This window comes from Sitophilus oryzae, unplaced genomic scaffold (genome assembly GCF_002938485.1).
Source record: "Sitophilus oryzae breed Bouriz unplaced genomic scaffold, Soryzae_2.0 scaffold_1059_pilon_pilon, whole genome shotgun sequence".
NCBI lineage: Eukaryota > Metazoa > Arthropoda > Insecta > Coleoptera > Curculionidae > Sitophilus > Sitophilus oryzae.
In genome coordinates this window covers 648,271-662,994 of record NW_022145681.1, presented here as the reverse complement: position 1 = coordinate 662,994, position 14,724 = coordinate 648,271, and the positions used below count along the sequence as shown (strand labels likewise).

The window sequence follows — 14,724 nt, the reverse complement described above, 5'->3', positions numbered from 1 at the left end:
CTGTTTGGTAAAGCGCTTCGTTCGGTTGGTACTTGCTCAATGAGATGACGTATAATAATAATCAGTTTTTTGACATTTTCGCATATGGATTTATACACCTTACAAATTACCTAAAGTTTTCACATCTAAATCGGTCATCGTGTCGAAATTTATTTTGAGGGGGTACCTAAGAGAATTAATTTCGACTATGATTTCGTTTTAGTAGTACCTAAATTTTTTCGTCTAAATCTATCGTCGTTTCAAAGAATTGTACGAGTACCTAAAATTTATTTCGACTATGAGTTACGTTATAGAAGATGCCTAAAGATTTTTCATCTAAATCAGTCTGACAGATTAAAAGAATTGTACGTGTACCTAAAGATTTATTTCGTTGGTATGATTTCATTGTCGAAGAAATTACATCAATGTAATTACGATCATCATGTATGGTAGTGACTGTACGATAAGGCGGTTTTGTATGATATTTCTCCGCACAGGAAAAAGTTTAAAGGTACGTGCTGAGTCAGAAAAGGCGGCGTCCAGTTGAAAGCAAAGAAAATGACGATCGATGACATTCCCCATATAATTTTACATATAAAATGACGCCGTTTTTTTTTTTTTTGGTTGTTTTGTTTTCGATCATAAATATCGGAAATAGTATTCAGTTATTTCACAATAATTAATTTTGTGCATTATTTCGTTCAGTGAGATCCAAAATAGTAATTTCAAGTGGAAACAAAAATTTTGACAGCTACACGTATTCTTTACTAAACTGTGGCTACACACTACAGTAATGCAGTAATATTCAAGTTTACTTTTAGCGCACAACACCAAAATAAGATGATATTATACCCTATATTATCTTTATCCATCATCACTTAGTAAAAACTTACAAAATCTACTAAACGTAATTGATAATGCATTGTAACTTGATTATGCTTATTACAAAGAAATTTAATTTTTAAAGAAATTTCGAGATAAAACAACTTTGTACGGGTAGAATTTATAGGACAAGATAATATCTAATACCCCAATAATAAGGTTTAGTATTCACTATAGCAGAAATGCGCCGTTTTACTTCTGTACTGTCATCAATTACCGCGTCAAAAGGTCCGTTCGTCTAATTCTAATATAAATGTTGAAGTTGGCTAAACGTCGTGGAGTCTGGCAGAAACAGAATAAACCCTCTATTTTTTTATATAAAATGGGACAAATTAAAACGGTCAACATCGGGGCCTGTAGGCATCGCTTGAACATTTTTCATCCGATATACCCCGGGTCTGACGGCCTATCTTCAACGTACCGGGTCTGACTTCGTCGATTTAATAAAATATATATATATATATATATATATATATATATATATATGTATATATATATATATATATTGTATTTGTTAACTGTGACTCATCGTGTTGTCATATTTATGTACCATCTCTTTTTAACTCTCATAAAGTGTCAAACCATGTATGATTCTAAAACATTGAGTTTTATGAATGGAGTGTTCTGTCTACCCATTTAGATGTCTTTGGGTCTACTGGCTTTATAGTGAAATGAGTGTTAGGCAAATCCTTGTGTTATTATAAAGAAGCGAGAGTTTGTAGTATGTATGTGGATATTTTGTTACCCTTCATAAAGAAATTACTAGAGTTTTAATGAAACTTTACAATAATATGGCTTGTACATCGGGGCCTTATAAAGTGTATAAAGATAGTATAAAGATTTTCTAAAATGGCGTTACGGCTTGATGGAGAAACATGAAACAGCAGATTGTAATTCTTGTGAAAAATGCTTTGCGTGTTTTGGGGCTATGTGTAGACTATCTTGCTTGTTCGTAGCCTTCAAGTATGCCCGCCATATACTATTTAAATATAACAATCCCTTATTCCCAAAATGCAGGATGGTGCATAGTTATATTTTGCAGTATTATTTTATAGTTATTCATGAGGGATTCTGTGTACAGTTATTCTCTCCCTATAATATAAGAATTTGCCCTAGTAGTGATATCATTAAGTAATAAACTTTTATTTTTATTTTGAAATAGTTTGCAGAGTAAAATTTTCCATTAATATAGATCTCAAAATATTTCAGGAGATGGAACATATTACCTATAGGAAAATATTAAATTAAAACAATTTTTTTTTTTTTTTTTTTAAAAAATAAGAAAATATACTAACAATTAAAAAACAACACAATAAATTACATTTGTGTTTGTGTTGACTTTTATTTCAGTTTTTTTTGCATTACTACCTGTTTGGATTTTAATTTAAAAATACAGGGGTTGATTTACCACATACGACACGGAGTATTGTAGCTAAACTATTATATTTTACAAATTTCAAGTTTTGGGTTCGATGAAGAACTATTAAAAGCTACAATTTAAAATAATTTTACAAGATACAAGAGTGTCCCAAATAAGTAAAAAATATCATCAAAGTTGTATTTTTTTAAATGGAATTGCACCTGTATATTATTACATTTTAGTTTTCTGATTAAATAAAGGTAAATTTGATTAAGGTTTATTATACTTAAACCTTACCGTTTTTTCCTCTTGATAGAATATTTTTGAATTTTGTTTTTTTTTTTTTTTAAATTTTGTGTTCTTGGCTTCGTTTCTCCAAAGGGTATCAAAGTTTTTGAAAAAAAAAAAAAATTCCTGAAGTTTATTTATTGATCAGTTATTGTGTTGCAATAATAAAATAATACTACCTTATACAGACTGTCCTAAAATTTATTTTAAATAATTTTCTAGCTTTAAACACCAATAACTTCTTTAATTTAAATAGAACACTTGTATATTTAGGAGGAATCAGATGCACAATTTAATTTTATCAAATTGTATTATACCATTTTACCTATCCCTTCAAGTTTTCGTATTAAATGCATTTTCTTATAATTGAGAACCTCATTTATCAATATGCCATAGGTACATATTGGCCATTGAATATTTTAAAAGCAACAAATGTACAAAATGTACGAATTTAGTAATATTATCGTTTTGTAAAATTATAAATATTACTAGCCCATTTAAAACTATTTAAAAAAAAACTATTTAAGTCTTTATAAAGAGAGTATACCATTAATTAAATATAACACCATTATTTCCGCCCATATACTAATTAATTACCTACTTAATTGTGTTCGTTAATAGAATTATTCCTAAATAAATGTGGTTTGAGTCAGAAATCAATATAATAATGTTATCAAAATTAACGTCTCTGTTGTTATAAATAATTTATTAAAAATGAAATATCATTTTAAAGGTGTTACTTTTACCACACCGTCAAATACATATACAAAACACAGTTTTTTATTATTTGGGGCAATTATTATTAATCAACGCAAACAGTCAGTTAATGTAGTTTGAATACTAGAATCATACTAATTGGTTCTCTTTAACAAATATTTAAACAGTTTTTTTTATTTTTTAGTAAAATAACCGAATTATGTCGACAATATTAGTATCTGTACTCTTTAAAAATTTGGTACATCTTTCAAAATAATCTAAAATGTCAATATTCCATGGGTATATTGATAAATAAGTTCTAAATTACAAGAAAATGCATTTTCTATGGAAACTTAAAGAGATAGGTAAAAAATGGTATAATACAATTTGATAGAAAATTAAATTGAGCATCTGATTCTCGTAAAATATACAGGGTGTTCCATTTAAATTAAACACGTTATTGCCGTTTGAAGCTGATAATTACTTAAAATAAATTTTTAGACACTCTGTGTAAGGTAGTATTATTTTTATTATTGCAACACAATAACTGATCAATAAATAAACTTCAGTAAATATTTAGTATTAAAAACTTTAATACCCTTGGAGAAATAAAGCCTTAAATTTTTTACTGCAATTTTACAAAATTGAAAATATTTCAAAAACGGTAAGGTTTGGTTTGGTTTGATTAGTATTAATTATTATTTTAAGTATAACAAACCCTAATCAAATTTACCTTTATTTTAATCGTAGAAACTAAAAATGTAATAATATACAGGGCGTTCCGCTTAAAAAATACAACTTTGATATTTTTTACTTGTTTGGGACACTCTGTATCTTGTAAAATTATTTTTAAATTATACCTCTAATAGTCCTTCATCGAACCCAAAACTTACAATTTGTAAAAACCTCATGGTTTAGCTACAATACTCCGTGTCGTATGTAGTGAACAACCCTGTATATTTAATATCAACTTTTTTAACAACAAGTTTTAGTTACGTAATCGCGCGATTTTTAAATTTATTGTTGCCAACCATGGATATATTCGGCGCCGGGCTGACTAACTGACATTTTGCCCTGGGCTGTAGCTCTGCTGTAAAAAATGTCAAGCTGCCGTTGCCATTTATTTATTTATTTCCTGCATAGATAAATGAAACAAGTTTAGATTGGAAAGTGCCCATAAGGACAATGTAAACACTATTTGGCGCTATTCTTGCAACGGTCGCGACCCAAAACTTTTGAAAATTTCGGAGCGGTTCGGCTTTTTCCGGAATTATATCGCCAAATATTGTTTATTCAAATTTATTATTATTTTCGTTTAATTTTATAAATAAAATACAGTGTGTTGCATACAAGAAACTTTATTTTATATAAGGACGCATGTATGAAATACCTATGAAACATTGGAAACCGACGTTATGCCACGATCCACGATGGTTTTTGCAGTTCACAGTTCACAGCACAGCTTTTTAAGTTTTTAATGCCACTTTTTCACAATTATCACCGATAGGAGTAAATAAAACTTGAATTAAACTCACAAGATAGCAATAATTACTTTGAAAATGGACGCTATAAACACTTTTCGGAATTTCTTTAATGAGAGCGGTTTAGATTTTGAAAGATTATTATGATTTTTGAAGATTCTGACTTTGACAAGAGAAAAGTATTTCTGTTTTTGTTTGCCGTTGTTCTTAGCGACCGTTATAGCAGCGCCAAATCGCATATAACGGTGGCGACCCAAAATAATTTCGCGATCCAAAATTTTTACGGGCTTTCCAATCTAAACTTGTTGCATTTATCTATGATTTCCTGACATTGTCATTGGTTTTGACACTTTAGTTATGTATTACGAGATTTTGATTTAAATAAATAGTGTTGTGATACTTTAAGCACTGCCGTTCTTTAAAAGATCAGCCTGGGGGCGGACTTTTGTTTACTTCATCAGCTGTACATACTTAGATATTGGGTTAGATTCCGTTTCATATTTTGTCGGTTGATTTTTGGTTTTAACTCTATGATTTTTGGTATTATTTATTATTGTAGTGCAAAAAAACTAATTATTTTGGTGTTTAAGTGACATAAACTACTACCAGATATATGGTCACTCTCGGTTTCGCATAAAAAAATAGAAAAATTGATAAATTACACGTTGTTTAAGTGATTTAACCTAAAAGTGCCCATACATTTTTTACTCATCGTGATTTTTGTGTGTGTTTTTTAAGACTCTAATAACAATTCATCAATAAAGCTTAAGTGAAGTGTGTTTTTGGTGCTATGCCTCATCTTTGTTGTGTTCCTGGTGGAAAGGATAGTTATATTAGGCAGCCTAAAGTGTCCGGAAGAGCAAGAAAAGTGTGTACGAGTTATAAATCAAGAGAATTCTATTGAAAATATCTTTAATACATTTAAAAATAATATTCTCCCATGATGGTATTAATGAAAACTGGACAATTATGTTTATTTTATTCATATTGTGGAATCTCCACTCCAAGTGTTGTTGGTTCAGCTTCGATAGATTCAAACACGTAAGTAGGTATTATGATCTAGAGGAAAATAAAGAATATGTGTATTAAAGATCATAAAAAAGATTATTATTTGGAGTTCAAATTTTAAAAAACATTTTTGTAGAGACAAGACTGGTACAGTTTAAAAGAAGAATGTGTTTTTGTTTGATAATATATAATGTATGTCAAGTTGTCAAGCATAACATATATTTGTTCAGTAATTTTTAATGAATAGTGTTGATTATTTAACCAAATTAATATCAAATATTTAAGTGATGGCTGAATACAATATGAATAAAATAACAATAAAATTGGTATATTTGCATAATACAAAATTAAGTTTTAAGAATAAAGGTGTTACTAAAAATACTAAGAAATTCATATTTCTTTGTTTTAATTGGTCTAATGTTATTTACATTTTACGTAAGAAATATACCGTATCATCGAGAAACATCGGCGTCTAGTTGGCTTGGAAATGAACATCGATGACATTCCCTAAATAACTGTACACATAAAATAATTAACTAGAATTTTACAATCTTGGAAAATTTGATATTCTTGAACTTTGTTTCTAAATATTCTAAATTTTTTGATTTTCTTGGGATTTAGGTTCGGGAAAAACGCTGATTAAGTTTTCATTTGGTTTTTCATTATTTTTATTTGGTTTAAAAAAAAACGTTTCGGCTAACATTATAGCCTTCATCAGTGTTTTGTCATATGAAAAAAATAGTGTCGAATATAATCCAAAAAATTACATATAAAATATTCACACCACACACATAATGTTTACTGCGTACTCCATAGTCAATGTAGATAATTTTAGTGTTAAGAATAATAATTTTAAAAAATATGTGGTCATCTTTTGATAAGTTTATATTAGTTTATTAATTGCAGTAAACATTATGAGGTGTGAATTATATTGTATATGTAATTTTTTTTGGATTATATTCGACACTATTTTTCTCATATGACAAAATACAGATGAAGGCTATAGTTAGCCGAAACGTTTTTTTAAACCAAATAAAAATAATGAAAACCCAAATGAAAACTTAAATCAGCGTTTTTCCCGAACCTAAAAATCCCAAGAAAATCAAAAATTTTAGAATAATTTTACATATAAAATGCTAGCGATCTTCATTTGATAGCCATCGCTGACGCCTTTTTTTAGATAATATTTTATTATTTGTAAATATAATTTTTCGAACATTGATACTTGCAAAATATACATATAAATTTTGTGAATGTAAATAATAATACATCACTATTAGTAGATATTGAATGTTTTTTGTTAAATTAGATCGATTTTCAAACCCCAAAATTTAAAATAAATTTACATTTTACCCATTATCTTATGTACCTATACATTATTTGTACATTGTAAAACATTTACTGCATTTGTATGGTTCATAGTTTATTTGCCAAAGTATTTATTACTATAAATAGGTATATATGTTGTAGTTATTAACTGTATATTATGTATATTTCATGTAAACTATATCATTTTTAAAATACAAACCAAAAATCTGAAGAATAATTATGTTTTCCATGTATTCTACAACATATTTATTAATCCGTTATATCTAACTAGCGTGACGTCATAAATCTCGCCCGTAGGCTGATCTTTTAATAGAAGGCACTGCTTTAAGCTTAAAAATGTTTACTAGCAGACGTTGCAATCGAACATTGTTTTTTTAGAACCTCTTTTAGTGCGAAGTGTACAAGATAGCCTAATAGTCGTAAAAAACAGATCGCAACTTTATTAGAATATTTTGAACAGGAAAGCTGTAGTAATGGCACTTTATGTCCCCTTAAGTGCTATTAAGAAGGTGAGTTTTGTTGATGTAAATAATAACTGTTAATATATTTATAATTTATTTATTCTTGGTTCATAAAATATTTTGATTAGAATAAAATATATAAAAGTGGGCAACGCTGTGCCGATCAAGCTTAGTCACGTGACTAAGGGTTTATTTGGTATGAACCATAGATCCACTTTTTCTTAAATAACTTAAAATCGGCTGGTACCAAATTGTTCAAATTTGGCATGTGTATTCAGCAGATGCAAACCTTTAAAAACCCTATTTACGACTTCAATTAATAGGGAAATATATGTTTCCAGCGACGATGCCCACCACCCGGTATATAAAAATAATAAAGATCATAATATGTGAGGTATTTTAACCTATAATTGTGGGTAGATTGTTTCGTTTTATGAATAAATAAATCTGTCGATGTGTCTATATAGACTATACGTGCATGTACACCACAAAATACTGTTTTATGAAAAAGATACGTCTATACTGCTACTCCAATGGTAAATTTTTAATATTGATTGTCGGTGAACGGCATTATACCGATGGATCAATTTACCTCAAATGAAAAGGACGCTTGAAACGTAAATACATTTATTACATATTCGATGTTAAGCTATGTTAATGACCATCTAAAATCTATCAGTTTCCTGTTTCACGTTATTATCAAATAATCCCAGTTAATTACAATTAGGAGTTGGAAACTAAGCGTCAAAGTAATGGTTTGTGATCGACGTCAAGCGTAATTTTGATTATCTAAGGCGATCTTACGCTAGGTAGGATTCTTGTTTGCGTGCTAGTAAAAAGTGGACTGAATATTAACTAAAGGCGTTAGTTAAGTAGGTACTTCGATCAATAATAGCTAAAATAATTTTCTTCATATTAACTAGGAGCCTCGTTTTAACTTCTGTTGGTCTACTTAGTATTATTTAATGTGTATTATGTAATGTAGGGTGTCCCACTAAGAATAGCTCTCGGCTATATCTCAGAAAGTATTAGACATAAAACATATTTATAACTAAAGAGGCTATGAGAAATTGCTGGAAATTATTTTCAAGTTTGTAAAACGGCCGCTAGAGGGCGCAACTGCTATGGAAAATAAGAACATAGTTTTTTTACAGAATTTTGCCTAGATAATGGGTACTATAAATAATAGCTTCATATCTCCAGTAAATTCTGGATTTTTTTTGTAATAACCATTTTTTCCTATCTGCTCAAATAAAGTGGTGGGGGAAGGTTAGATCTGCCTTTATTTAAATGTTAATAACTCCGAACTGGATGATCAGAATCCAACAAACGGGGGCTTGTTTAAAAGAGCGTTTCTTACTCTATATTATTCCATAATAATAACAATAATAAGATTTTGAACGTAGACGCTAGGGAGCGCTTTCTTACAGTTTAACAAACAGCGCGTTTTTTCAAAAAAGTTAAATATGATAGTATATGTTATTTTAGCTGATAGTAAAGAGTAGCAAAAGCTTAAAAATTCAGCGAAAACCGCACCTTAATATCTTCTTTCAAACCGAAGATATTAGCAGAATTATAATAAATACCAAAAAATAAGCCTTGAATTACCTTATTTTTACAACACGGTATCATAGCCCTCTTGATTATGCCCATTCTAACAAAAAAATAAGATAGAAACAATTGGTTTTAAAATCGTCGTTATACCAGGATACCATAATAATAATATAATACATTAATATGTAATAATTAAGATATTAACAAGAGTGAACAAGAAACGATATCTCAGTGAAGTCATGGTAGGCTTTGGAAAAGTGTTGCTTTTGACGTAATAGTATAAACGTCCAATCGTTATTAGATTAACGTTTTGATAGTCTTAGCAGCATTTTTTATCTTTTAATTGCTTTTTAAAAATGCCTTTATTATTTGAAGTAGTTGAAATTGTTAGCATCAATTTTTAAGCTCTTCAGCGATATTAGCTATATGTTTTTTTTTACAAAATATAGTTATAGCCAATTCTAATCTTTCTTGACTAATTTCATTTAGTTAGCCATGGAAACAAGTTCAATCGTCGTTGCTCTCAGAAACGTGATACTGTCACATCCAACTTTGTAAACTAAAATGAACAAAAATTGTAAATATGAATTTTTTAAATGAAGAATAGCGGGTAGGATTATTGGTTCAACTTTTCTTGTCCATACAGTATCGAGGACACGTTGACCGGTGAACTTACTTACGTTCTTTAGACATGAACGGTTTTAAAGACATGTTAAATTTAGATACTCGCGCATTAATAGAGTAGTTCCAACATAACACCTTCTCCCCACAATGAAAAAAAATGTTAAAAATTATTTATAACATAATGTAGACTCAGGGATAAAAAGAGGTGGACCAATTGCATGAGCCTTCTCGATCACTTGACCTATCCATTTTAGATTTTTTATGCGGTATGGTTAACGACAAGGTTTACAAAAGAATTAAGAGAGACACTCGAAGAGGCGGTACAGGAAAAGTTTAATTAATTCTGTGAGAATAGCTAGAAATTCAGTTTTATAAAGATGCATTTATGTACTCAAAACAATGGTATCTCTTTTAAACATTTTCTAAAATAACTTGTATGTGTATGTAGTGATATTATTTTTTTCAGTTTTAGTTTGTGTAATGTAAATTGTAAAGAGCCATCTAATAATATATTTTGTCTTATTATAAGTTATAAATCATAATAAAATAAGAACACCACGCTAACTAAGTGAAATTAGTCAAGAAAGATAAGAATTGGCTATAACTCAGCAATTTTATTTTGAAAATAACATATTATAGCTTATATCGCTGAAAAGCTTAAAAATTGGCGCTTTTTATGAAGTTATGGCCAACTATGGTTTCCATTTAAAAAAAATGTTTGTGTCGTATGTCAAAAATAACAGGCGTTAGAAAAAATCGGAAAACACAAACTCATTACGGATGTGATTTTCTACAACTTTTATCTGACAAATTTTTGTCTAAAATAGATTATAATGGAATTAGGGACAAATTAAAAAAATGGTTTTTGAAAGGCGCCTATTTATGACCCCACAAAACTGCAATTTTTTCCCCATTTAACCGACTCTCTGTCTTCAGAGTGTAGTTTCCGAGATACTCATAGAGAACATCGTAGGAAACTCACCCTGTATTATATGATAAAATGTTTTATTTACCATTTGATATAAAAAATGAATTAATTTTATTCAATAAAATATATAATATAGTAATATAATTAATATTTATTATGGTAAACATACCTCCATTTCAAAACAACCGCATATTAAAATTTAATGCTGTAACGTTTTTCTTATTATTAATGTAGCTTTTCCGCAATGTATTTATTTCTTTTTTTTTTAATTTAATAAGGCGAAATAATATAACCATATTACGGTTTCGAAAGAGGACTTTTTAAAGTAAATTTATTTTTTAAAATATTTCATTTAGTTAAAAGGCTTTCGTTGAAAATATTTGCAAGAAGATTATGCTAAAAGGCACGACTTTATTTTCGCGTTCATGAATAATTCTTTTTACAATAGAGCCATTGCGGAATTATAAATCCAGTTTATTAGATCTCCAGGACAGTTATGTAAAATTGTGACAGTTCGTGCTTTATTGTTTCAAAAAGTACAATGCCTTTCTTTCAAGTTATAGAAAATGCATTGTAGAAATCGTATATGAACTAACTTGAATATAATAATGAATAATAACATAGTATGATCGAAAAAATAACGGCCTACTACAGTTGGCTTGAAAATGATAATCGATGCCATTTTCATATAAAATGAAAGTTGTTTTTTCATTTTATAATATGAAATTATATCGGAAATATCAGCGAAAACAATTCATAGTCATTTCGTTTAAAGAACATCAAAAAATGTCTATACTTCTGTGGCGGATTAATATCTCCAAAAAAGTCCTATGGGTATTTCGCCAATGTAAGAAAATTTACAAAATAAAATAGTAAAACAGTTATGTTTTGTAAACGCTGCTACGTTAATCCAACGGAGACTAATTGTCAGCAGTGGCTTATTAATAAACAAAGACAGTTATTTGGAGATATTTTATTTTTAAAAATATCTTCAAATCGATTACTATCATGCCTCATAATAATCGAAGATATGATTAACATTTTATTTTATCTACTTTTCTTGTACTTATATAAATTACAAATTACTCTAATAAATAGTGTTGTTTTCTAACAGGAGATAAACATATTGAGATACAATACCGTATGATTGATAAAAAACGGCGTCAAAGTCGGCTGTGGAATGACAATCGGTAATAATTTTAGTGCGGTCACTCTCTAGACGTCATTTAGTAAATACTTTCATAAAACATTTCAAAAATTAACACTGTTTATAAAAAGATTAAAGAAGGATAGAACGTTTCCAGACTTAAAAATCTATTTCCAAAAAATGTATTTATTCAAAATGAATAATTTTGCTTACGACGCGCCACACAGTTTTAACTATAAATCTGACAAATTAAAAATGTAAGTTAAGATTTTGCTTAGTGCATGACAACTGAATTACCAAATCAACCAAACTTTCTATGCTTTCACCACTAAAGAAACTCTTATCAGAAGAAAAAATATGGCTTCTGTCAAAAAACTATCATCATTTTCAATTTTAAACAGAGTTTGGCTTGTAAAATTAAATCAGGAAATGGTTTTAGAAAAATATTTCTTTATAATTAAATTATAAATTGCGTTTCTATTCATCTACGTTCTCAGATAATACACTTATAATTTAATTATGAATTAACTATCTAATAATTTCCAGCTATTAACTGTCCAAACTAAAATGACAGCTTCAACTTCCCTTGAAACCGCAAATCATCCAGCTCACTTAGTAGGTTAACTCTATATTTTGTATTGTGCTTTAAAGTTTTCGAACGTATTCAAAATCCTGAGTGCCTTTTATTGTTAGCTACCCGGGGGGCAATGGTTTTAAACTGATTTTTCGCAGTTACAAAGCCAACTTTTACAGTCTTTTGTTTTACAATGGCAGTAGCATTCGGAAACTCGGCAAATGTATTGTTTTTGAATCCTTTATCGGTCTAAATCTAAATATATTTTGACACTTTTATCTTTACAGATTTAAAACTAGTGGTGAAAAATTAAACTGGAAAGGAAATAAAGCAGAGGTAAATAAAATTTCATAACTGACTAGTTTACGATTCATAATAAATTACTAAATAGTATAAAGTTTGCAATGTCTATTTAGTCCAGAAAATTGTTATTCTAGTCTAGAAACCATCGCACGATGCACAAGTAACAATTTTTGAAGCGCGCCCAATCTAGATTTACAATAATATCACTCAAATCTAAGTAATAGCCTTGTTTATATATTAATAGTTAGTCAATGTGCCTGTATAAGTCGATGCTGCCAACTGGTGGCAGAAATTAAAACGTAAAAAGGGGCGGAGACTATTGAATTTGGCAAAGAAGTAGGGACTAGGAATTCTTCGAATTTAATTCTCGGTAAAGAATAAAATATCTTATCTGATTCGAACCGAATTTATACCTCAAAGCGTTATTTACATTTTTTATTTTTGGACATGGATTATATTTATTTTGATTTTCATGGCCACTTGTTGGATACTAAAGTATTATATTAGGTATATAAATATTTTATTTTTAGATGGATAATTAAAGAATATAATATGAAACTATACCTACCTACGTCTGTAACTTTGTAAAAAGTGTGATTTAACATAATGTTTTTTTTTAAATGTAACATCCTATTTTATTTTAGATTCTGCGTAAAATTCTATTACTTTTTTTACGTATATTTCTTGTATAATGGTGTAACCTAAAACTAGTTTTATAATATTTCAATTTGTTGATGAAGAAAAAATATTAGATATTTATATGTAGATATTTAAGGTAGAGCTACAGGGTGTTTAATATATGTTTTTGAAATTCGACTACGTATTTAAAATAGAAAAATATCTGCAGATTCTTTCAATGACGCAGCCTATACTGAGTGTTTTTTCAAAAGCGATTCACCTCCTATAACTTTTTATTTTTTCAGATAAAAAAATTAAATTCAGGGTTTACCAAATTCGGAATGTTAGTAGGTAAGTATATGACATAAATCGAGATTGATTCGTATTCCGTTAGTTTCGGTCACTTCCTGTTTCACCGGAAATGTATACGAGTACAACATTTGATTTTTAAATGGTACCCTCGGTATTTTTTATACTTTATTTGATAGAAAATGACATTCTGAATAGAATGACATATATCATATGTCAACTTTTGACATTTTCAATTAAAAAAAATAGCATTTTAAAATTCAATCTAGTGTCATGGCTGTGTTAAAACCATTAATTTTTAATCAAGGAGCTTCGGAAAAATTGATTTGATCGTCTAATATTTTTTGTGTCTTTTCCTTTTTGGTACCTGGTAAATAGGTAATTTGGTACCACACACTTCGTATATCGAGTCAAACTGTCGTTACCTTTACGACCGGTTACATGTTGTTTTTTATCATGGCACTCTAGATTGTAATTTAAAATACAATTTTTTAAGTAAATATGTCAAAAGTTGACATTAAATTATTCTATTCACAATGCCATATTCTGTCAAATAAAGTAAAAAAATACCGACGGTACCATTTAAAAACCAAGTTGTAGTCATTTCCGGTGAAACAAGAAATAACCGAAACTAATTGAATACGTCAATCAAGCCACTTTTGAAAAACACCCGGTATATTATATTTTTTCTGATAGATTTTACATAATTCTTCAATTTCTATTAATAATGTCATATAACTATATAAATTACTTTAATGCTTAATAATAAATAATTTTTGTTTTGTCATGGCAAAACTTGTTATACCTAGTGTAAATGAAGTAAAAGAAGGATAAAAATTGAAAAATTCAGAACAGATTGCAAGCTGTATAGAGTATAGATGTACTTAATATACTTTCTTAACAAATGTTGAAAGGTTTTGTAAAATCACTAGAAAAAATAATAATATATAGGATCAGCCAAAAAAAACTGTTTGAACACAGTGTAGCATCTAACTCCAAGTATTTTTACATATATCTTTTTCTTCACCTCTCTAAAACACTCCTACCAAATTTGTGTAGCCCAACTTCGGAAACAACTGACAATTATGTAACATAGGATTAATTTTTTTTGCAAATACTAACGTTATTTATAAAAAAAAGTTATAGAATTTTAGGCAGAATCGAAAATAAAATAAAGGTTATA

The 14,724-nt window shown here is 28.7% G+C and overlaps 1 protein-coding gene across 1 annotated transcript in view; it reads right to left on the bottom strand.

Moving 5' to 3' along the window:
- Positions 1-14,724, bottom strand: part of LOC115876530 (lachesin-like) — a 502,686-nt gene that overhangs the window by 157,659 nt on the left and 330,303 nt on the right. The window lies entirely within an intron of this gene.